The 22,973-nt window shown below is 46.7% G+C and overlaps 1 protein-coding gene, 1 long non-coding RNA gene and 1 pseudogene across 2 annotated transcripts in view; 1 reads left to right on the top strand and 2 right to left on the bottom strand.

Annotated features, from left to right (window-relative positions):
* Nucleotides 1–22,973, top strand: part of ASIC2 (acid sensing ion channel subunit 2) — a 1,018,759-nt gene that overhangs the window by 619,851 nt on the left and 375,935 nt on the right. The gene's annotated exons all lie outside the window — the stretch shown is intronic.
* The window catches only part of LOC144614323 (uncharacterized), a 143,811-nt gene that overhangs the window by 17,070 nt on the left and 103,768 nt on the right, over nucleotides 1–22,973 (bottom strand). The gene's annotated exons all lie outside the window — the stretch shown is intronic.
* LOC132688495 (THAP domain-containing protein 2 pseudogene) overlaps nucleotides 1–22,973 on the bottom strand; it is a 29,830-nt pseudogene that overhangs the window by 1,446 nt on the left and 5,411 nt on the right.

Below are 22,973 nucleotides of genomic sequence, written 5' to 3'. Positions count from 1 at the left end.
TCCCATATGGAATGGGGAACAGCGGAACTAAGTAGCAGCATCCCCCATTAGGTGGGTGTGGGCTCTCCTGTTTGCTATGCCCCAGCACCCTCCATTGTTTCACTGACCAGGTGACCTATTTACACAATCTGCCTAGCTCTATATCCACAGAACATGCCTACACTGTGACTCCTGTTCTAGGGCCAATGACAGGAAGTAGGAAATACCCAGGACCCCCTTACCTTCTTACCCAGGGTTTTCCTTCCACGTGTGTTTCCTGGAATCCCCTCAGGCATTTGGGTTTCTCCCTTCCCAGGCCTCCCCTGTCCAGCTCCTGGTTCCAGGAAGAACACTTACAAATTCTAAGCTGCCTATGGACACAGCTCTTAAGAGAAGGCACTGAGTTCCATCTGAGAGTCAGAAAGGTTGATCACATGGAAGCCAATTTCAACAAGATGTAGGCAGGAGACAGGAGGAAAACACAGGCCAGTAGCCAGGGGTTTGGTGTATCAGGCAACAGAGGACAAAGCAGATCAAAGTGCTGGTTCTGCAGGTGGGGCTGAAACAAACATTTGGCCGGGGCAGTGAAGGGGAGGGTCATCCATGGTTGATGAAAAGCAAGAGTAGGATCTGGGAATGTAGCAGGGTGGGGTGATGGGAAATGGTGAATTCTGCCTGCTGGATGCCTTCTATATACAGCCTGGTACTCAGCCTAAAGAAGTGCTGCTTGCCAGCTGCCTTTGGGCTGCCCCCCTAAGCTGTAGGTGCCAGGAAAGCATTTAGACCTGCAAGGAGATGCTTGCAATTCCCTGAAGAGCCTCAAGCTCCCACACCTGTACGTTGTACCTGCCATTCCTCTTGTACTGACTTCCCACCATCTTTACCCAGGCAATAAAACACCTAAGATCTGACCTCCTCCAGAGACTTCTTGGACCAAGTGAATTGCCTCCTCTGGGCTTCCACAGGTCCCTGAGAGTGGTACTCATCACATTCTATTATCTCTTCCCTTATTTGTTTCTGCCAAGCTAAGATCTCCTTAAAAAGAAGAAAAGGATCTTACTACGTTCTGTATCTCCTACACCTACCATGCTCCAGGTGCTCAAAAAATCTATCAGTACTTCTGAGCATCTGAGGTATCACAGGGATGCAGCTGGTACCAGTGCCCATTCTTAGGAGAATCACAGGAGAGTAACCCAGTCACCCCTGGTGTGCAGTGTTGAGATAGCTGGGTGAGCTCACAGCATCTGACTGTCTCATCAGCATCTTTCATCTCCTAGGGCTCCCTTTACAATCGTTTTAATTACTTTATTGCAAGTTTCATCAGGCAAGTAACACGAAGGAGAGCAAAGAGACCATCGGGCCCCCTGACTTATTATTCAGAGACAGGAACAATGTCCCGTTAACCATGGAAACTTGAAGATGCACAAAGGTTTTCAGAGTCAGCTGTCATCATTGCTCATAAAGTTTTCAAAGAGCATATTCAGAGGCAGGAACAGGGTCTGGGCAGAAAACACAATGGCAGGTGGGAGGAATCAGGAGAGCTGTCCATCACTGGAACACTGAGCATCCTGTACACCTTCATCCTGAAGGTGTAGGACTGCATAGAGGGTTTATGGGTCAAAGCTGTGGTCTGTAGAAGGTGGATTTATCTGCCTGGTGCTGGACTTCTCTTCTCCCTTCAGCTAAATCCACTAATTTCCTTTCTATAAGCCTGTATCCTCAGGGAAATTTAGGTATCCTCTGGTCAGAAGCCGTGGACACTAAGGCAACCTGACCGTAAGTGCACAATGACCCAGGGCTGTAATCCACAAACTGGGCTTTTTCCTTCTCCCAGGATAGAACCCTCAACATAAACTGAGTTCTAGCTCTGGAAATTGAGGCAATACCATGCTTAAGCTTTCTTGGTTGACCTACCCACTACACTCATCAGTGGTTCTCAATCTTGGTTGTACATTAGAGTCATCTGAGGGCTTTTAGACACACCAGTGCCTGGAATTTACCCTAGATCAAAAGAACCAGAATCTCTGGGGTTGGGGCTTGAGCATCAATATTTTTTAAAGCTCCCTAAGAACACCGATTGCCTAATGCTACACAGCAGATCACTTTATGACTTAAAGCAATAGATAGGCATCCTCTTATACCTTCTGTGTGTCAGGAATCTAGGAGTGGCTTAGTGGTTCTGGCTTAGGGTCCTTCATGAGGTTATAGTCAAGATATTAGATGGGGCTGGAGGGCCTGATTCCAAGATGGCTCTTCTACATGGCTATTGACTGGAGGCCTCAGTAACCTGCCACATGGATCTCTCTATAGGGTTGTTTGGTCATCCTTACCACAGGCAGCTGGCTTTCCCCAGAGCAAGGGATGTAAGAAGGTGGGAGCAAGACAGAAGCCACCATGTCTTTTGTCTTGGCCTGGCCTTGGAATTCACACTCCATTGTCTCCACATACCCTCTTGGGTTACATTGAACAGGATAGTCCTATTTGTTGTGGGAGGGTCTACCTAGGGACATGTATACCAGGAGGGTAAGGCTTTTGCGGGGGGGGGGGGGGGTGCGTTTTGGAAGCTGGCTATCATAGCAGGTGTCTCTAAAGTACAGCCAAGGTTGAGAATCATTGCTTCTGGTCCCACTGGGGCTGAGGCCCTGCCTCTGTCTTTCTTAGCTCAAAGCAAACACAAGAGACTTATTAGTGTTTATTCTCTTCACACAACAGCCAGAGTGGTTTTGGTCTTTTTAACTATAATGAATATTTTTGTACATAATTCTTTGTTCTGCTAGTAGATTATTCCCATGGGGGTAAATGCTATAACATGAAAATACTTGTTCAAATCTCTTTTTCCCCTGCAGGGAGGTCCAAGTATTTTGTGGTTTTGTTGGTTTTTTTCCATCTCTGATTGTTTATTTTATTTTTAGCATGTGAATCTAATCATCACACTCCTGTTCAGATTTGAGCAGTGACCTCCCAACAATCATGGGGTGAAGTCCGCAATCTTTCTCATGGTTGAAGGGCTCCTGTGTGATCAGCCTGTCTCTTGCCCTCCACCCCCAGCCTCATGTCATTCTGCTTTGCCCCTTGCTCACTGCAATCGGGCCACACAGGTTTAACTTCAGCTCCTAAAACATATTACTATGTTCTGCTCCTCAGGGCCTTTGCACAAGCTCTTCCTCCAAGTCTGACTCGGATAACTTGTACTTACCCTTCAGGTATCAGTTCCTAGGCCAACCCAGTGGGTTCTCCCATGGGACCCACACTACCTTTGCCTCAGAGAATTTATTGTGATGCATTATAATGCACTTATTTGTGTGACTACTTGTTTATTTCCACTAAACTGGGAGTGCCATGGGGGCAGAGATCATTTACTTTTCTCTGCTGTCTGCTCCCCAGTACCTAACACTGCACTTCGCATACAGTAGGTGCTCCCAAGGTGCTTGCTGAATGAATGTTTGTAAGTATAAAAGTCAAAGCCCAGAAACATTTAGAGACATGCCCAAGGCCACCCGGGATACCTGCCTGGGCTTGATGGCAGATATGCTAAATTCAGAATCCCTGCTTCGTATCTAGTGTCGCTAGAATCCTCCACCCATGTCCCTTGAATCCCATCCCGTGGAGAATTATCTACACCACCTGCTCTAAAGCTGGAATCAAGGGCTCCCCGTCAATGGAAGAGCCAGGCTTCTGTGGCCATCAAGGGATGACTTCTCCACCCAAAAGTGACAGCTGTCTTTGGCTGGGCTCTTGTCTCGTGCTGGGGAGGGCTCTCATCAAGGTAACCCTGAGTCTCTCCGCCTCAGCTTTTCTCATTTTGAGCATCCATGCCTCTTGAAACAGCCCTGGGAGTTTCCATTTGGCCTTTGGGGATGCTGCCAGGCCTGTCCACATAGGTGAAGGGCACTGGCTACCATTATTTAATGATTCCCCCAAATCAATGAACTGTTTGTTCCTGTGACCTGTGTTCCTATCACTCTCAGAGAATGTCTGGCAGAAGCGAGGGACAGCTCAATAATAGCCTTGAGAAGCCTTCACTGCCCCTCGGCCCTAGGCCAGCCTGTCTATGCTGGTGGCAGGTTGCAGGATAGTGGGGACAGATGAAGAAAAGTGAAGTCAGAGCCCTTATCCCTGACTAGCTCCCTCCAGCTCCCAAGTCCCTGTGCTACACCCTCTTACCCCCAAAACCACCATTGTGGTGCCATACCTGACCCTGTCTCCTAGGGGCAGGCTAGGGCCTAAGTCCTCTACCCACCAGAATATGCCCATCCTGGGAGTCATTCCATACCGTTTCTGCTGGTTGCAGAACCCAAATTCAGATCTCTGTGAATGCCCAGACAGAGGTTAATGGCAGACCTGTACATGACAGATCCACCAAAGAAACAGACAAATTTCCACTTGTATCTAATGGCACCTAAGCTCAGGCAAAAGTACCAACCACCCCCGTGGCATATACATGCATATACACATGCACACATGTACTCACAGACTCAGGCTCACTCAGCCTGGGCTGCCTTAGCCCTGGCCACCTCTCCCTCACCCATGGCATTGCCAGATTAGTCCCAGGCACCTCACCAGGACACCATGAAGCTCAGGTTCCAATCCGGTGGTTCCCAGATGCACTGACCATGGGTCTATCTCTTCCTTGATAGGCTACTCATGATTCTTCCTCATCTCTTCTGTCTGATGAGCCTACCTGCCATTCATCTCTCAATGTCCAAATCCCACTCATCCTTCAAGGCACAAATTCAGCCTCCTCCATGAAGTCCCCCATTCCTGTAGCTGGAAGTCATACCTCCCTCTTCCGACTACCCATAGCATTTTAGCTCCACCTCCTCTATGACTCTTGAAACCAACTTTCTGCTTCCTAATCATGTTGTTTTTATGCACCTTTTAGCAACGCCTTTCCCTCAACTGTTTTATACATTTTAACTTGTTTCTACCTGCCTGCCTGTGCTCTCCAGAGACAATGTGTCATGATGGAAAGGTTGTTGGCTCTGGTGAGTGACAGAATGGAGTTGCTACCCTCCTTCCCCCTTCCCTCCCTTCCTTTCCTCCTTTTGTAAATATTTCTCCAGTTCTATCTGTGCCAGGTACCTTTGCAGCAGCACCACAGCAAGACAATACACAAAAGATATTGTCTGCAGCCTAATGGAGTTCTAGTCCCCAGCCCTTTCATTACTGGCTATGTGACCCGGGCAAGTTGTTTAATCTCAACAAGCCTCAGTTTCTTCATCTACAATATCAGTCTTTATAATAGTTATCTTCTGGGTGGAGTAATAATTAAATGGAGTAATATACATAAAATACCTAGCACTTAATGCATACTCCACAAGTATGTATATATTCCTCTTTGTTAGAGAGAACTCTCAAACGTCATAGAGATTCAAGAGTATGTATTGAAAGAGAGGAAGGAGGGACCAAAAAAAGGGAGGGGAAGAGGGAAGTGATCACGAAAGTTCATCTGAGAACTGTCTCTGAATTGCCAGCACCCACCCTGCCCTCTACTTTCCCACCTGGATTGTAAAAGGGGATACTGATTGCAGCCTGGGAGAGACAGCTCTTCACAAGGACCCCGGTTTGCCCAGTCCTTTTCAGGTTATCCCTTATGCACATGCAGTCACGGAGCCAGGGCTAAGAGCCCTTCCATGGACTAATCACATATTAAAAATAAATAAATCCCTTCAGTGGTTTTCAGGGTGCCTAAAAGCTGTTGCCCCCCAGGCTCCCCACTGAACTTCTGCCTTCGTATTTATAACCCACTAGCTTCTCTCCTTCCTGGCTTCCCAGACAGTGGTGCAGACAAAAGGACCGTTTATAACAGCTTTTCTGACAGCTGGACATTATTTAATTAAAACTTCTGGCACCCACATAGTGTGCTGGAGGCTATTTAAAGTTCTCGGTGGCAGGAGGAGAAATGGGGAAACTTACAACCCTTGGGGGGCGGGGCTGAAGGGATCTCGGGTGGGCAGCAGCCAGAACAGACTCTCAGGTCCCTTACAGCACAGTGGCATCTCTCAGAGCCCTGACTTTGACATTGGAGTCTGTGGGAAAAGGCAGGCATGATATCAGCCCCCAAGGCATCTTGCTTGGGGTGGGGAGGGTGGATGTTTGGAGAACCAGCAGCACCAAACTGAGCGGAGTGTTAAGTTTTCTGGATCAGCTACTCCTATTTTTCAGAGCAAGAAACTGAGACACGGAGAGGAAAAAGGAACTTGTTCAAAGCCACATAGTAACTGGTGCAATTCTGGGGATATCATTTGAGTATCCCTGGGCCTCATTGCTGCCCTTAGGTATGAGTAACACCCGTCTTGCTTACTTTTCCACACAGCAGGCACATGGTCTTGAAGGGCTGAACTGCTGCACGTGTTATTCTAGGCGTAAGCAGAAATGCAACCGTGGATGCCAACGTTTGATCATCTGGTCAACCCCAGCAGAGGCAGTGGGTTTCCACTTAGCTGCTGTAGCTACAGTGTGCTGGACTGCAAATAGCTACAACTGGGATAAGGAGACAGATCTCCCCCATAATAGGGCAAGAGCTAAGAAAGTCTACCCTAAGGTGCTGTACCCTGGAGGAGGAGTATAAGGCCAAGTGTGGACACAAATTGTGATAACAGTGATCATGAGAATAGCCCCACTGATCGAAGGTTACCATCACCATCATTGCAATTACTATTAGCATATTTCCCCATCAACATTTCTATAAAATATATGATTTACAGGATTTTACAGATGAAAAAATGGAAGCTCAGAAAATTAGCTACATGATAAAGTTCCCCAACCACCAGTAAGACCAGGATTCAAACCCTGCTCTGTCTGATATAAGAGTGTATCATCTTTCTACCATATTGGTAGTTCTCAACAAGAGCCACACACTAGAAACTGACTCTTTACAACAGGCAAGGGCTTATGCCTTACTGTAGGTTAACGAAGCCTTGAGAATCTCTCAAATTCTAGACCTGGAATCAGTATTTTTGAAGGGAGTCGAAGGAGTAGCCACGGTTGAGAGCACCCTGTGAGACAGAAGCACCCTGAGAGCTCCTGCCAGTGTGATATCAGAAGTGTGACCCACTCCCATTGCCACATTCTTGGTTCTGCTAAAGTCCCAGACTACCATGGTGGGTCACTGCTTACAGACCAAGGCTAAGCACCACTCTGATGACCTCTGTTGACCCCAGTCCTTACTGTGGCTCCCCTGGTCGCTCTGATGGAGTCACCATTCTGTTTGTAATATCAGTTCCTGCCCCTGTCCCAAGAGATCATCACCCAGACCTACCAACTCTGACCACTCTGCTAATCTCAACAGCCCCCAGCAGCAGGCTGATACTACCCACTAGGATAAGTTCCTCAGGAAGCACACTCCAGGTTGGAGGTGGGCATGCAAGAAGTTTAATGGGGCATGCTCTGGAGAGCAGCATCCACGGAAGGCGAAGGAAGGTGGGTGGAGTGAATCCCTCAGTGCTGAAAGAGGATCTGGGGACACGCCACAACATCCACTCTGGCTCTTAGCAGTGGCATGGGGTTTCATGGGAGCTGAGGAAGGATCTTCCCCTCCAGAGAGAATGACGTTATTGGAGCCCAGCATGGAGCTGCCTTGAACAAGGCTTTCATTAACCTTGCTCTACAGTATCTTTACAACCCTCTTGCCCACCCCTCTGGGAGCTTCACTTAATTTCCCCTTAGGGGCTAAAAACAATTGGAGGGACTGGGTAGATTAGCACTCCCATCTGGTTTTCAGCAAAAGTCTTTGCATCTGGTTGGCCCACTGGACTCTGTCTCCATTGGTGGCGCTCTAGGGCGGGTTACAGGACGAGCTTTATTCCCCTTCTCTCTTCTTGGCTTTATCAGCATTTGGGAGTCAGTCACCAGCTCCAACAGTTGTCATTGTTTCAACCTCAGGAGCCAAGACAGGAGTTCCCTGCCCTCCTGAGCTCACAGTGAAGTAGGAGAGATAAACACAGAAACTTGAATGCAATGCATTAAAATGGCATTCACACAGAATGGATGCCAGACAGGGAAGGGAGTGATTGTCTCTCTCTGGAGGCAGGGCTGCCACGTAAAAAAGAATTAAGGAAGACACTGGAATGCTGGCACAAGATTTCAAAGAAGGAGTAGATGTCTGCCCAGCAAATGTGATGGGGAGAACATTCCAGGAGGGGTTCTGTGCAAAGGCTGAGGACTAAACTGCAGCACATTAGCTAGCAGTAGGTGCTCCTGGAGCACCGCCTGGGCAATTCAGGGGGGTAGACTGGGGGACTCAGGAGAGGAGACTGAAAAGATAAGCAAGGGAATAAAATGGATCTCCCTATACCCATGCAAAGGAATTTGGACCTCACCCTGAAAGTAATGAGTCCCCACTGAAGAGCTTTCAGGACGGGCTGTCCTGTCGTTTTAAAGTATGACATGATCAAGAGGAACCTCCGTCTTGTTTTTCCCTAATATATCTTCTCCTCCCTGGACCTGCCATAAACTCAAAAACAAACCTCACTTTTGCCTCCTATTGCTTCTGATTTCTGTCTGTCCAGAATGGGTGTAAGTAACTAAACCCAGCAGGCTCTACCAGCTCTTCCCCCCACTTCTTACATTATGGTTGTTGGGACTTCTTCGCTGAGTGACTGATTCACAGGCTCAGAGACTGGCACACTGGAAGGCTCCTGGGAAACCATCTCCTAACCCCCACTTCCTGGCCCCTCTTAAAGGAGGAAGACTCTGACCCCTGCAGAGGGGAAATAACTTGCCCAAATGCACATAGATCCTAAGGCCATGGATGGGACTTGCCCACTTTTTCTTTTCCGTACACCAGGTCAGCATATTACGTTCCTGTCCCAGGAAGAAAAGTCAGTCCCGAACAAAACTGTTCCATTGGGGATTTTGTCTTCCAAGCCTTCCCCCCAAAATCTCTTCTGGCTCTGACCCTTCTTCCCAGCAATAGTCTTTGCATATAACCCCCAGCACACAGACCCCTCCTGTTGACCAAAACACATGCCAGAACACTACCCACTTCTGATCTCTAGGAGAAATTTCTCTGCCTTTCGTTATACACTCTTGTTCCCTCAAAACAGCACAGTTCCACGCTCCATCTATTGTATTAGTGATTCCCAAGGAGAAGTAGAAATTTCACTAAACTAAAAGGTAGAAGATAATGTCCCAACTCTGCTACCTCCCCTGACATTGTGCAAACACCTTCATTTTCCCATGTGTGGCTAAGGTTCATTTAAAATTTTTCTCCAGCAATGCCTGCAAACTTATTTAAAAGGGCGGGAAGTGCCCGGGTGGCTCAGTCAGTTAAGGGTCCGACTCTTGATTTTGGCTCAGGTCATAATCGCACCATTTGTGGGTTTGAGCCCCATGTGGGACACTGACAAGATGGAGTCTGCTTGGGATTCTCTCTCTCTCCCTCCCTCTCTCTCTGCCCCTCCACCCCCCTCTCTCAAAATAAATGAATAAACTTAAAAAAAAATTCCTCAGGGGCTCAGGTGGCTCAGTCAGTTAAGCTTCCAACTCTTGATTTTGGCTCAAATCATAATCTCTCCGTTTGTGGGATCAAGCCCCGAGTGGGACTCTGGAGGCTGCTTGGGATTCCCGCTCTCCCTCTCTCTCTGCCCCTCCCCCACTTGTGCACACATGTACACATGCTGTCTCTCTTTCTCTCTCAAAATAAACTTTAAAAAATGTATACATAGATAGATAAATAAATAAATAAAATAATTTCTTCGATGTCCTTTTTAGCTCTGATATACTTTTTGTGAGACAGAGAGAGATCGAGTATGGGTGGGGGAGGGGCAGAGAGAGAGAGAGAGAGAGAGAGAATCCAAAGCAGGCCCCGGACTCTGAGCTGTCAGTACAGAGCCCCACACGGGGCTCACACCCACGGACCATGAGATCATGACCCCAGCCGAAGTCAGACGCTTAACAGGCTGAGCCACCCAGGTGCCCCTGATACTGTGGGATCCTAACGTCTCCAGTGACTTGTTGGCGCGAGCTCTGTCAAACTTAAAAAGAATGGATTATGTGTGTCTCTTCCTAACTTCCATATTGTATGGGTAGCTTGAAGGCAGCCATGGTGGGAAGAGTTACACCACGGAAATTGGCGAATGCTACAAATCCAGTCATTTTGGTGGGGAGGGGTAGGAGCTGGTTTATTGATATTCCCACTAAATCTATTCTCTTATACCTCAATCAAAAGCAAGTGTCTGCATTCTCACAAAGACTCCTGAAAACAAATGATACCATAACCCCAAAGAAAGGATGTCTGATGGTAAAGCAAACAGACAAGCAGGCACAACATGGTCGTCCGTTTCCTGTTCTGTATCTTTTGCTCCTGCTGCTCTCTCAGCCGTGTCCCGTTTGTCCATCTTCAGGTCTCAAAATTTTACTACCAATACCTTACACACCAGCTCTACACAATCTTCTCCAGCTCCCTGGAGAAGATTAAATTTTCCCTCTGACTTGTACCATAAGTACGTCAACACATTTTGCTTCCCACCTGGACAGTACGTTCTCCGAAAGCATCGTTTCCACTTCCTCCCTGAATTGGGCTAGCGCAGTGTGCTGCAAACAATGTGTGTTCAATAAATATCTGGGGCAATGAGAGGCTCAGCATTTGGCAGATGTGCAGAAGGCATATGCCTCCTTTTTATTATACACTCTTTTTGTTGAGAATAGAGTACAAGCTTATGATAATGAATTTAAATGAATGCAAAATTGTATACAAAGAAAACCAAGCCTCCTTCCTTCTCTATTCTTTATTCCCTCACCACAATTCCCAACCCAAAGTAAAGCAGTATTACCATTCTTTTTTTTTTTTACAATTCTTTTTTTTTAATGTTTGTTTTTGAAAGAGTGAGAGAGAGACAGAGCATGAGTGGGAGAGGGGAAGAGAGAGAGAGGGAGACACAGAATCTGAAGCAGCCTCCAGGCTGTGAGCTGTCAGCACAGAGCCCGACCCAGGGCTCGAACTCACAAACCATGAGATCGTGATCTGAGCCAAAGTCAGATGCTTAACCGACTGAGCCACCCAGGTGCCCCTCAGTATTACCATTCTTATATATACCCTTCCAGAAATAGTTTAAACATATACAAGCATATATGTCTGTGAATAGACCTTTGTAGTTTGCACAAATGGAAGCACACTGTTCTGTAAGGTTTCTTTCTTAATATGTCCCAAAGATAGTTTCATATCACCACAATTAGATCAGCTTCATTCTTTTTCAAGGCTCTGTGATAGTCTTTCATAAAGACAGATTATGTTGTGTAACTAGTCCCCCATTGATGTATAGGTAAGTTCCTTCTTTTCTTGCATATTGCCAAGAATTAATGTCCATGTTCATGTATCTTTACCTACCTGTACCAGTATATCTGTAGGAAAAAAAAACTAAAAATGGAATTTATGGATCAAAGAGTAGACATGTCTTTAATTTTGATAGATGTTGCTACATTTTCTTCCAATAAAGAATGTAGAGACTTGGATGCCATTATTTCTCTAGTGGTCTTCATCTGCTTTTTCATTCTTACTCATTGCTCACTTCCACCTTTTCTGGCATTAGAAACTGCTGTCATTATTTTAACGATCGTTCCACCAAGCACCCGAAGGAGACCGAGCCAACCACCTTTTGTGGTGCCATAGCATGAGGTTGGACAAATCATTCGTCCCTCAGATGAACAAAACCCCAGCCTCAGTGGGCGTACTTCTTGACATTACTTCTTTTGAGCACACCCAGTTCAATCTCTCTGAGCTGCTTTTCATCTTTACCCATAGACCAAGAGCCAAGATAGGGAGGAGACCCAGTACACATTTATCACCCATCTTTGCCCTTCCCCTGCAGGGCAAGGAGGAGAGAGACCGACAGATACAGCAATGCTACCCCATCCCCCTCTGGCAGGCAAGGCATAAGTGCCTCATGGCCATCTTTTTTACATTTTTATTTTCTAAGGTAGATATTCAGTTTAGGTCTGGATGTCACAGACCTTTCTGTATAAGAAAACCAAAGATTAACCTGAAGTTTGGTACTATCCATATGGTGTGAAGCCAGAGGCTTGGGAATTCCTGAGTTGTACCCTCCTGAGAGTCCCTCAACTAGGGAGTTACTGCAAAACAAGAATAACAAGATAAGCAAGGAAGCTGAGCAAGTCTGTAATTCCCTTGGCATAGGAGGGAATCCCTTGACATAGGATTTCTCGTTAGTCAAATGGTCCCCACAATACACACACACACACACACACACACACACACACACAGAGACATGCCAGTAACTTCTGATTCTAAGAGGGTGGAGTCAACAAAGTAGGCCTGACCTGGTTGTAAGCACAGAAGAGGCAGAACAGAGAAAGTATGGTTGAGTCTATCCTGAGTAGTCCAGCCCTGCCTGGCCTCCTTACTTCCTGGGGACCAGGCTGCAAAGGGGAGATGACACTTGCATTTATGGTATGAACTCTTCACCCACAGTGGCCTTACCCACAAGTCAAACAGGGCCCAATGAGCATCCTGAATCCTGAACTGCCAACCCTCTCTTCTTGGGGGTGAGTTAGGAAGGAAATGAGCAGAGGGGTGGAAATGTTGGAATAACCAGCCATGCGCGGGCTCCCTCCTCAAATGCCAGCATGGTAAAGGGATTTGAAAGTGTGTCCTTTGAGGTACCTGTCCTCAGTCTCACTAGACTTATTTCTCTGTGTATCCCCAGCACCCAGCATGAAAGAGCCCTCTGAGGAGACAGCCTGGAGGAAAGAAGTCTCAAAGAGAATGTGGTTACTTTCTTTCTGCTGAAGGCTGTTAAAAAAATTCAACCAGTAAATCTGAAGATCTAATTGACTTTGTTAAGTGATTCATGAATCAGATAGCATCCTACCTAGGAAGCAAAGGAGCGCTTCAGAGCTTCGCAAAATGGAAGGTTTTTATAAGAAGGGGGATGGGCAAGGAGCTATTAACAAAAGAAAAGAAAAGGTTGTTTAGGGCAAGGTCACCTTCCCTTACTGGGAAAGGCAGTGGGGGTCTTACCTTGCTGATTACCTCATCTTCCTTTGGGTGGGGGGAAATGGAGAAAGCCCATGTCTGATTACCTCATTCATACTGATGAGAAAATTCAGATTGGCTGGCTGAAAACTCCCCTCCTAGAGTAGTTACAACTGCAGTTAAGTCTTGGTTTGCTGTCCTGGGGGCAAGTGACTCCACCTTGACCTGTGGTTTTCTTTTTACCAGAGCCATTAAGGAGAGGGAGTGGATGTGGTCTGTGTGCTTCCTAAACTAATCTTGATCCAGTGGGTAGAACTTGCAGAGAGAGACAGATGTCAATTCAGCATTTAAAAAAAAAAAAAAATGCTTTCAACAGACAGATTATTCCAAACAGGGCATCATCTGCTTTGAGAAGTCGTGATTTCGCCATAGCCGTTAAGCATTCCAATATAAGGAGAAATGTTCTAGCGGGGATTCAAGGATTAGAGGTTTGGACTGGGTTTAGGATTTCACAACTCCTGGGAATTCAAGATTCCATGAAGTGTCCCTCCTGCCTAAGAAAATGGTGCTTTATTTCCCTCAAACACCCTGTTCCTTTGGCTCCCTGCTCTAGCCCAAGTGTGTTGTAGGACTATCTGAGGCAGCCACAGGAAATGCATACCTCCATAGAGATCTATCTCCATCCAATGAATACCCAGTCTCCAGAGGACTGGAATCTTCTTGTTTTCCATTCGTTCCTCCCTTTGGCAAAGCGAGGACCCGGGTTGAGCCATTAAGCTGCCTCCTCGTTTCGGAGCTCGTTCGCTGTCTAGCACAGGCAGGGAGGCCGCTGTGGCATATTGGTTAGCTCCCAAATAAATATTTTATTTCTGGCCTCAGCAGAGGTGGAGAAATGGGCCTTTCAGAGATGAGCGGGCGATGGGGCTTCCTATTGGCCACACCATCTATTTAGAAGAGAAGGGGGACCTGTCATTCACTCGGGTCATCAATCTTGAAGCCCGAAACCACTCCAAACCCAGGTCCCCTAGAGTCAGAATTTGACAAATGGCAAAATAAACTCAGCATGTGCAGATGAATGAGGGGGGCCCCCAGCTATTAAAAAGCCATCGCCATCTTCCTGCAACTGCACAGCTGCGCCGTCTTCAGCTGCCTGTGTGGGCAGGGCACCCGAGGGGGGCGCACAGACGGGCACCTGCAGTAATGAGCAGCTCGTCCCAGGCACCGAAGGCTGGCTGGCTTCCCAGCCCCCATCACCCCTGTGGGAGGCTGTCCTCCAGGAGTCACGAGACCCTCAAAATTAAAACAGAATAATCACACAGCAAAGATGAAGGCCCCTGGGAGAAGACAGAGATTGGTGATGCCAAGATCTAGTTATTCACTGGCAAGGACCCCGGAGTGCAAATGGAAAACAGAGTAAGTGAGAATGTCGACTGGTATGACAAATGGTCCAAGCTTGGTCCATTTGTGCAGTGAGGGGAGGACAATGAAGAAATTAATGAATTGTGCGTCTGTTAAGACTTCCAAGTCCTGCCTTGATTTTGGCCTCAGAAAATGGGTTTGTTGAGTCACCTCCAGAGCAATGACATCTCAAAACGCATGCGTGAGTCAGAGCAGGGGGCTGTGTTCCGCGGACTCTCAGCTGCTAGCAGCAAGTGCAAAGCAGAAGGCGTCGTGTCCAGGGACAAACGGTGTTGCTCCCTGCCATACGCACTAAGTAGAGGCGGACTCACGTCACTATGGAAATGATTTTCCTTATGGAATTGATATGCCCCGACTCGAGAGACCCCCCAAAAACAAACCACCAGAGTCCAGAGTCAAAGCCAAGCGGCAAGGGTCGTTTATTGCAGGTTCGAACCCGGTCCTCCGCGCACTCGTTGCCAGTGACGCTAAGAGGCCCTGAGTAAGGATCTTACAGCTTCTTTTATAGACAGGCACAAACAAGTTAGGGATTTTTTTTAGAGGTTACAGAGCTGTTGTTGGTTGACATTTAAATTTTTTTTTAAATTTTTTTTTTAACGTTTATTTATTTTTGAGACAGAGAGAGACAGCATGAATGGGGGAGGGCAGAGAGAGAGGGAGACACAGAATCGGAAGCAGGCTCCAGGCTCTGAGCCATCAGCCCAGAGCCCGACGTGGGGCTCGAACTCACGGACCCTGAGATCATGACCTGAGTTGAAGTCGGACGCTCAACCGACTGAGCCACCCAGGTGCCCCAGTTGACATTTAAATTTGAACACTCAGCAGAACTTGATTGGTTCCCGCCTTTATTTCAAACCACTCAGCAGAACTTAATTGGTTCCCGCCTTTATGTCAGACTACAACCAGGCACGCCCTGGCTGGTTTCGGGAAGGTGGGGGGGGGGGGGGGGAGGTCTTTTCTTTGCAGTTGTGAGTACACCTGGTAATTTTTCTCTTAGTCTCTCAGAATGCACCTCACCCCACAGGACCCACACAAATTCCTTCAAATATCCTGGGAAGGAGAACAGGCTTCTCTTCTATCCTGGGCTTTCAGAAGTCCCAAAATGAGGCGCAGCGTTAGTGTCTTGGGGGCAAAATGTGATCAGACTCTTTTCTCTTTCACCCACGTCCCTCTCTCTGCTCTATTATTCCTTACCTAAGTATCTCTCTCTGCCTCTCCCTCTTTCGGTCTCTTTTTTCTCAATCCCTGTCTCTGTATTTCCCTCCAGGATGTCATATGTAGCTGCTATAGTTTCCACCACACTGGCTCCTGCAGGCATGAGGTCGGTGGGCAGGGAGAGGTACTTGGGCCCCCTTGAACTGAAGGACTTCTCTACCATCTGTCTCTGTCTCTGTCTCCCTCTCCCAGACGAATCCAAGGGCACTCAAATGAAAGTCCTGAAAGTCTGTCTTACTTCCTAATCCAAGCCCGCTCTGTTTTCGCTGAGTGCCAGAGAGGGTAAATGACTTGCCCAAAGTCAGAGAGTAAATCAGTGCAGGTAAGGGGAAGGTTGGGATTCTACTGGACCCCAAGTCCCCTGAGGGCGGTGTAAGGGGGAAAGGAGGGGGGGTAGTGGAGAGGGACCAGAGGACAGAAAGGAAGACTTTGAAATCTGTTTGATCTCAGGACATATCTGGGACATTCAAGACAGTGGGGACTATTGTGATAGTCATGGAACCAAATTAAAATGTAAAAGAGAAACGTGTTTGGCATCCTCAGTGTAAATGGACCTTGACAAGTCCTGGGAAGTCCCTGCCTTCAGATCCACCATGGCCTCAGAGGGGGAGACGTGAGGCCCAGAGCTAACAGAGGAAGGGAAGAGCTCCCCATGGCAGATTCTCCCTCCCCAGGGAGAGACCTCCCAGTGCAGGGCGCCTACACTGCAACCTCTGAGGTGGGAGCAGGTAGGAACCATCATAGTGGACATCCTCCACACCTCCTCCCCTCCCCATGGGCACTGCTAGCAGGCCAGCCTAGAAACATCCCCTTCTCCCTCCTCCCCATCCAAACTGGCCCCACGTCCTCTCTGCTCTACCCACCAGATTCTCCCACAGCTGCTGCCTCCAGTCTCCTGGCTGCCACTGATGGCTTAAACCTCTCCAGTTCCCTCCTCCCCTCAGGCACAGCTCCCAACAAGCTCCCGTCCTTGCATCTTCCTGCCTCCAATGTATTAGTTCCACAAGCACGCGGAGTCTCAGGCAGGGGGTTGGAGAACCAAGCAGGAATGGGACTGGGTTAGGTGAGAAATGGCGGGTGAGCAGGGAGCTTGGACCGGAGTGGCAGCTGTAGAGGGGGAGATAAGTGGGCAGCTGGGAGAGATGCTTAAGAGGTATAATCGATGTATTCATGCCGCAATGAGGACCAAATTGGGGGCCTTTACAAAAGCTTGTTGATTGATCTGTGGTTACTCATTGGTGCTAATGGTTTTAATCAAGGGAAGAGATCTCAATAAAAACAAATGATTACTCTTTATAATAGAAGTGTCAATGGGCACTTAATGAATGAATTTGGTAATTCCTCTTCCTGCTGAGACATTCAGTCTTGGGTGAGAATATTTAGGACCTTAACCCTGACTGCTTTTTGGGCTGTGCCCCACTTTGCTTGACCTTGGGAACCTTGGAAATGCACCCCCAGGGACACAGCAGAGTGCTCCCCAATCACCTGCTTCCTGTGTCCCCATTTCTGGAGAATCTGCCTATCGACCCTTGTCTCGCAGAAGCCAAGAGCCTTTCAGGCATAGGAACAGAAGCATTTCACCAGGAATGAGAAAGAATAAATAGCAGCCTGCCCGTAGCACCTTGCCTTATACTGAAGGCAGGACACTGGCCTCACCTCCACCGGCCCTTAGCTGACTCTCAGCACCCTTTCACACCCTGGTCCCTCTCAGAGCCCCAGTCTTTGACCTGCTACTGACCACAGAGAGCCCATTCTTCTCATCCAAATTCATGGTCCCTTTCATCTCTCTATGGACCTATCACAGGGCACCAACTTCTCTCTCCTCTCACTCCCAGAAGCAGCAAAGATGATCCAGGCAACCTTGCCCTAAGCCTGTACTAACCTAACCCATCCCCAAAGATATGGCCCATATCCAGCCCAGAGACCACAGGAAAAACAGAACTGTCGCCCCCTCTAACAGATATTTCATGGCTCTGACCTCTCCAAGACCAAGATTTTAATTCTGCCTCTGCCTCTGCCTCCCTGTCTGACCTTGGGGAAAATGGTCTGACCTCTCCGGGCCTGCAGTTCTGCAAAGGAAGATCAACATTGAGTTCAAGGACTGTCGTGGTAGGGAAATGCCTAGCAAGGTGCCTGGCCCATAGGAGCTGGGAGAGATACTTTGCTCTGTTCAGTGAATTTTCCTCTCTCCCTTTCTCTCCGCAGTACCACAAACTGTGGGAAGGCAGATAAGGAACATCACCCATAACAGCCAGGTTATCAACGGCATTCCAAGAACCACAGAGGCTGTGGGGCCCCCACTGTCAGACATGTGGGCTAGGCAGCTGCACATTGAACCCTCCAGCCCCTGCCCCTTTGTTTTCAGCCCCGTAGATAGCAGTTTTCAGCAAGGAGAGCTGAAAAGTGGCCCAACCAAGGTTTGAGCTGAACAAATCAAAAGCACCAAGCAAGAGGAGCCCGTGCCTAATGCAGCTTAGAGTTACAAATGGTAACAATCTTACAATCCAAACTTGAAACAATAGGGTGGAAAATTGCTATCCTAATGAAGATTCTGAGGAGAATTGCAAGAGAATGGTGTGCACTAGCCCAGGCCAGGTTGGCCGTGCCAGAAAAGCAGCCTCGGTTCACTGCAGCATTGACTGAACTGTGGTCATCCATGCATCATTTATTCATTATTTCATTCTATCATTTGCTCACATATTGTTTCACCTATTCAAATTGCTATCCATGCTTCCATTTCTTACGCATTCATTGACTTATCCTCCGTTCATTTATTTGCTCTTTTGTTCTTTCATTTATTCACTCACACATCGGTTCAACAATATCTTATGAACATCTTTGTGCCAGACACAAGTGCCTGTAAGTATCCGCTCATATCCACTTCAATCCTAGACATCACTGCCTGGATACAAAGGAAACTTTTGCCCTTGCAGAGTTTTGGAAACCACCGTCAGCCCAAGAAGAGCTGGGAAGGGAAATGTGCTATGCTGGATGCCCTTCCCCTGCTCCTCAAAGATGATACAGTATTATAGGCACAGAGCCAGGGAAGGACATCAGAAAGCAACCCAATCAGGGAAGGGCCTTGACAAAGCCCAGGGTCTAAGAAAAGGGAATGAGTAAATGCAGGAATGAGCAGACATTAAGCCCCGTGATGAAGACAGGCACTGAGAACACAGCCTGATCTGATGGGCAGGGGCTAGGAGACTGAAGAAGGTAAGGCACAGGGAGGGGCTGGCGCTCACTCAGGGATCTTGAGTCCCGGGTGAGGGTATCCCTCGAAACCAGTAGTTCTCAAACCCTGACCTGCAGAAGAATGTGTTACTGAGCTAACCTGGCTTATTAATTTTTTCTCAACCCAGGGGAGAAAATAAGCTAATAGATACATTGTTCTCCGTTAATATTTTCCTCCTCTCACATATGGTTCCAAACTGTTAGTGCCTCTTATTTATCTAGACCAGGGTCTACTTGGAGAGGATATCCAATCAAGCACAAAATTATGTATCTGTTATTTCAAGTTGCCTGGTCCAGAACTCCGTGGCTTCTGGATGCATGCTGTGGCCCCTCATCACATTTGCCTACAAAAGCATTGTAATTCTGATGGAGAGAGGAGATGAAAAGCAGCTGGTTATTGTTAAGCCTGTGTTGTCGGGCATTTAATTCACACGAATAATTACTTAAATAGAGTTTTCTACTCTACCATTTTTTCATGTATGACTTGAACTGGGAAGTTGATGTCTAACACACATTTTAAGATGAGCAAACTGAGAATCATATAGCAAGTACCAGAGCCATATTCAAAACTTGATCTGGCTTCTTTTCTTTACACTACACCAGAATATCTTGCCCTCCCGCCACCCATCGCCTACAGCCACAACCCAGAGATGGACCCAGAGCTGCCTGTTGCCTGGTGTTCCCTCCCCTGTATCACATTGCCATGACATTTGTTGGGGAATGAAAATTAGTCAAAACAGAAAATGAAAGCTACAAATGAAACAAAAGTTAGTTACTGAATTAAGCTGTTTTCTCTTTTTTAACATAATTCACTCAAATCAATTTATGTGCATAGGCCCAGCAGGTGCCCTCTGAGTATTCAACTCTGTCCAGTATCTGAACAAAAAAAGGAAGCTCATCAGAAGCGATTTATTGGGGCTGCCATTGCACGTGTCACTGTTCTTACAAAGGATGGGAGTCACAGTCATGAACAGGAAGGATTTGAAAGTGACATCATCATGCTGACATCTGATGACATTAAGGACCTTCTGACAGCTGAGCTGCCAACTAACTCCCTCCTTGCCTTAGCCTGGCATTTGATCCAATACCTAAATTGACCTGGCTGTGGACTGTATGGTTGCTATCAGGCCAAGTCAGTCCCAGCTTGGCTCCCAGAATTCCTTGGACTTTTCAGATCTGGTGTTATTGTATTAAATCCATTAGGAGTAAATCATTTATCCAACCTAATGTTCTTCATCTGCAAAGACCTGCAGTTCTAATTGTGTCTGTAATCAGACTGTTTCATTACTAACTTTATTGAATTAATTTTTTAATTAATGTGCCTAGGACCCAAGAGGACTTTTCCTTATTTCCTTATCACTTGAAAAAAAAAAAGTTGAGAATTTAGGATAATTTGGTATATACATGCCAAGAACAACACATCATGGGCATATCACTAGGCTGGGGATGAGAAAAAAATAAAATGCTTGGAAGGAGTCTTAAATGATCCATGGCTATTAACCCAGTAGATCAAGGATATTAATAATAACAACTATTGTCATTATTTGAGGACCTAATGGCTTCAGCACAGCTCTGAGAGATTTAGCATAAAATAACAGTTATTAGAACAGTCACTGGGTTCAAATCCCAGCTCAGCCACTTTTTGCTGAGTGACTTAGGACACTGAGTTACTAAACTTTCTCTAAGCCAGTTTCCTCACAAGATTCACAGTCCAGTGCCCAACACGTATCAAGTGCTCAGTGAATGTCAGCTATTATTATTATTATTATTATTTATTTCTCTCCCATCTTCTCAAGTTTTGTACACATTGTATGAGTGAGGAAACTAAAACTCAGAGAAATTAACTAACTAGATTACATGGCTAGGAAACAGCAGAGCCAGGAAGTCAGTTTGTCCAGATTTTGAACCCAGGTCCGTCACTTTCTCTTGTCCCTTTTCTATCTGAGAGTGATTAAAGGCCAAAATATTAGTCTGCTATCACCTTAAACATGTCTGTTCATCATCTCATGCAAATGCAGTTTCATGAGCAGCCCTTTGACCTCCCAGAATGCTCTAAGCTTCCATTACACTTGTAAACTCTTTAGGGGTAGGAACATACCTTCCACATCTTTACAGATTCCAAAATCTTCCCCATAGCAGGATTCAGAAAGTAATTTAGCAAATGCTTGCATAGTCCTTACTCTGTGTTAGTCACTGTTCTAAGTGCTACACAAATATTTATCCTTGTAATCTTCATAGCCACTCTCCGAGGGGGCTACTGGTATTATTTCCACTTAGGGATGAGGAAACTAAAGCACAGAAAGGTTAAGAACTTGAAAAAGGACACAATAAGAGATAAAGTCAAGATTCAAAGTCTACACTGTGTTATGGTCTATGTTTGATAGAACAAAAGAAACAACAGTCAGAACCAGACCTTGCGGAAAATTCAATCGTATATAGGTAAGACTTGGCCCAGACATGATTATTTATAATTTATGCCTCGTCTCCATTGCAAAAGGAATGTTAACAGACTGGCTTTAAAAAACCGAAAGTACACACCAGACATAGCACCCTAAAGGCCCTGTCTCACCGAGTCTCACCACACACAGAGTGGGCCAAGGCAAAAGCTAGTTTTACTTCTGGAATACCCTTCCACCTGGAAGATTCACAGTCGCCCATCAAGCTTTACCTACCTGTATCAATTGTACCCACAAGATTTTAATTTATGGAGGTGATGGAGTAATGATGTGGAGAGGCTGATGACACTGAAAGACAATTTTTTATTATATTTCCTGAGAGAAGGGAACACCAGTCTGGTCAGGAGACAGAGGGGGTGAGGACAAAGCATGGCCTAGTGCCTTTATAGCATTTTCTTTTTTTTTTTTTTTTTAACGTTTATTTATTTTTGAGACAGAGAGAGACAGAGCATGAATGGGGGAGGGGCAGAGAGAGAGGGAGACACAGAATCGGAAGCAGGCTCCAGGCTCCCAGCTGTCAGCACAGAGCCCGACGCGGGGCTCGAACTCACGGAGTGCGAGATCGTGACCTGAGCCGAAGTCGGCCGCTCAACCGACTGAGCCACCCAGGCGCCCCCCTTTATTGCATTTTCTATGGGAAAGGCAAGTCAGAACAGTAGGAGTAGCTGAGGACTGACTAGTTTGTGTAATGCTGGTAGGTCTGGACTCCAGGGGTGGTCTCTGATTGTCTAGACCTGGCTCTAGGATGATATAGGGCAGAAGATTATTGATTGCCTCCTGGAATATAATAGCCAGAGAGAGGAAGGGGTTCAGAGTTTGGGTTCTGGATTGGTTAGTTTACATATGAAAGGTGGAGCCCTAAGAATTGGCTGGCCCTGGGAGAGAGAGTCACTCCCCACTCAGTGAAGTCACAAATGCCAGAGCATCAAGAATACAGAAAACAAGGAAATATAATTAATACACTATCCTGGAAAGTTGTCCCCTATTTCTCTATTCCTACTGTTTCCTCCTTTCTCTACTGCCATAGTATATGGAGCAGGCCCCTCTTACGGAATTCTATTTGCACTTATTCCCATGACTCCTTCTGTATTTTATCCATCATTTCAACCCCAGTGCCTAGAATGGTCCATGCTGTGTGCTTGGAGAGACCTTTGATGATTGAATAAATGTGAGAGAAGGACCAAAAGTGGACCAGAGAGCAGAGAAAAAGTTAAATCAGAGATGACACTATATATTTCACTCTGCTCTAACTGGCGTGGAGTGTCCTGGCAGTCTAGACAAGAAGGAGGAGAAGAAAGTGGAGGAATAGAGGAAGAAGGAGAAGGAAAAGGAGTAGGGGGAGGGGGATGAGAAGGAGAAGGAGAAGGAGAAGGAGAAGGAGGAGGAGGAGAAGGAGAAGGAGAAGGAGAAGGAGAAGGAGAAGGAGAAGGAGAAGGAGAAGGAAAAAGAAAAGGAGAAGCAGCCACAATGGGCTCAGTGCTCCCACTGCTTATCAAATAAGTCATTCACCTTTTTGTCAGGTACTAAATTCTATGGGGTACTTGCTAAATTAGGTCTCATGGGAAGAACGTTGAGTAGTTTATACAATGGCCAGCAGTACCTGTATAGTCTTCATGTGGTCATTTTATTCATTGAACTTGGATAAAATAGAATAGTGTTGTAACAACTGAAAAAAGCATTTCATGGGTATCTAGGCTACTGAAGTACAAGCATCCTGCTTTCTGGGAATCTAACAGGAC

This window comes from Panthera onca, chromosome E1 (assembly GCF_046562875.1).
Source record: "Panthera onca isolate mPanOnc1 chromosome E1, mPanOnc1 haplotype 2, whole genome shotgun sequence".
Classification (NCBI taxonomy): domain Eukaryota; kingdom Metazoa; phylum Chordata; class Mammalia; order Carnivora; family Felidae; genus Panthera; species Panthera onca.
This window is presented reverse-complemented; position numbering and strand designations above follow the sequence as displayed.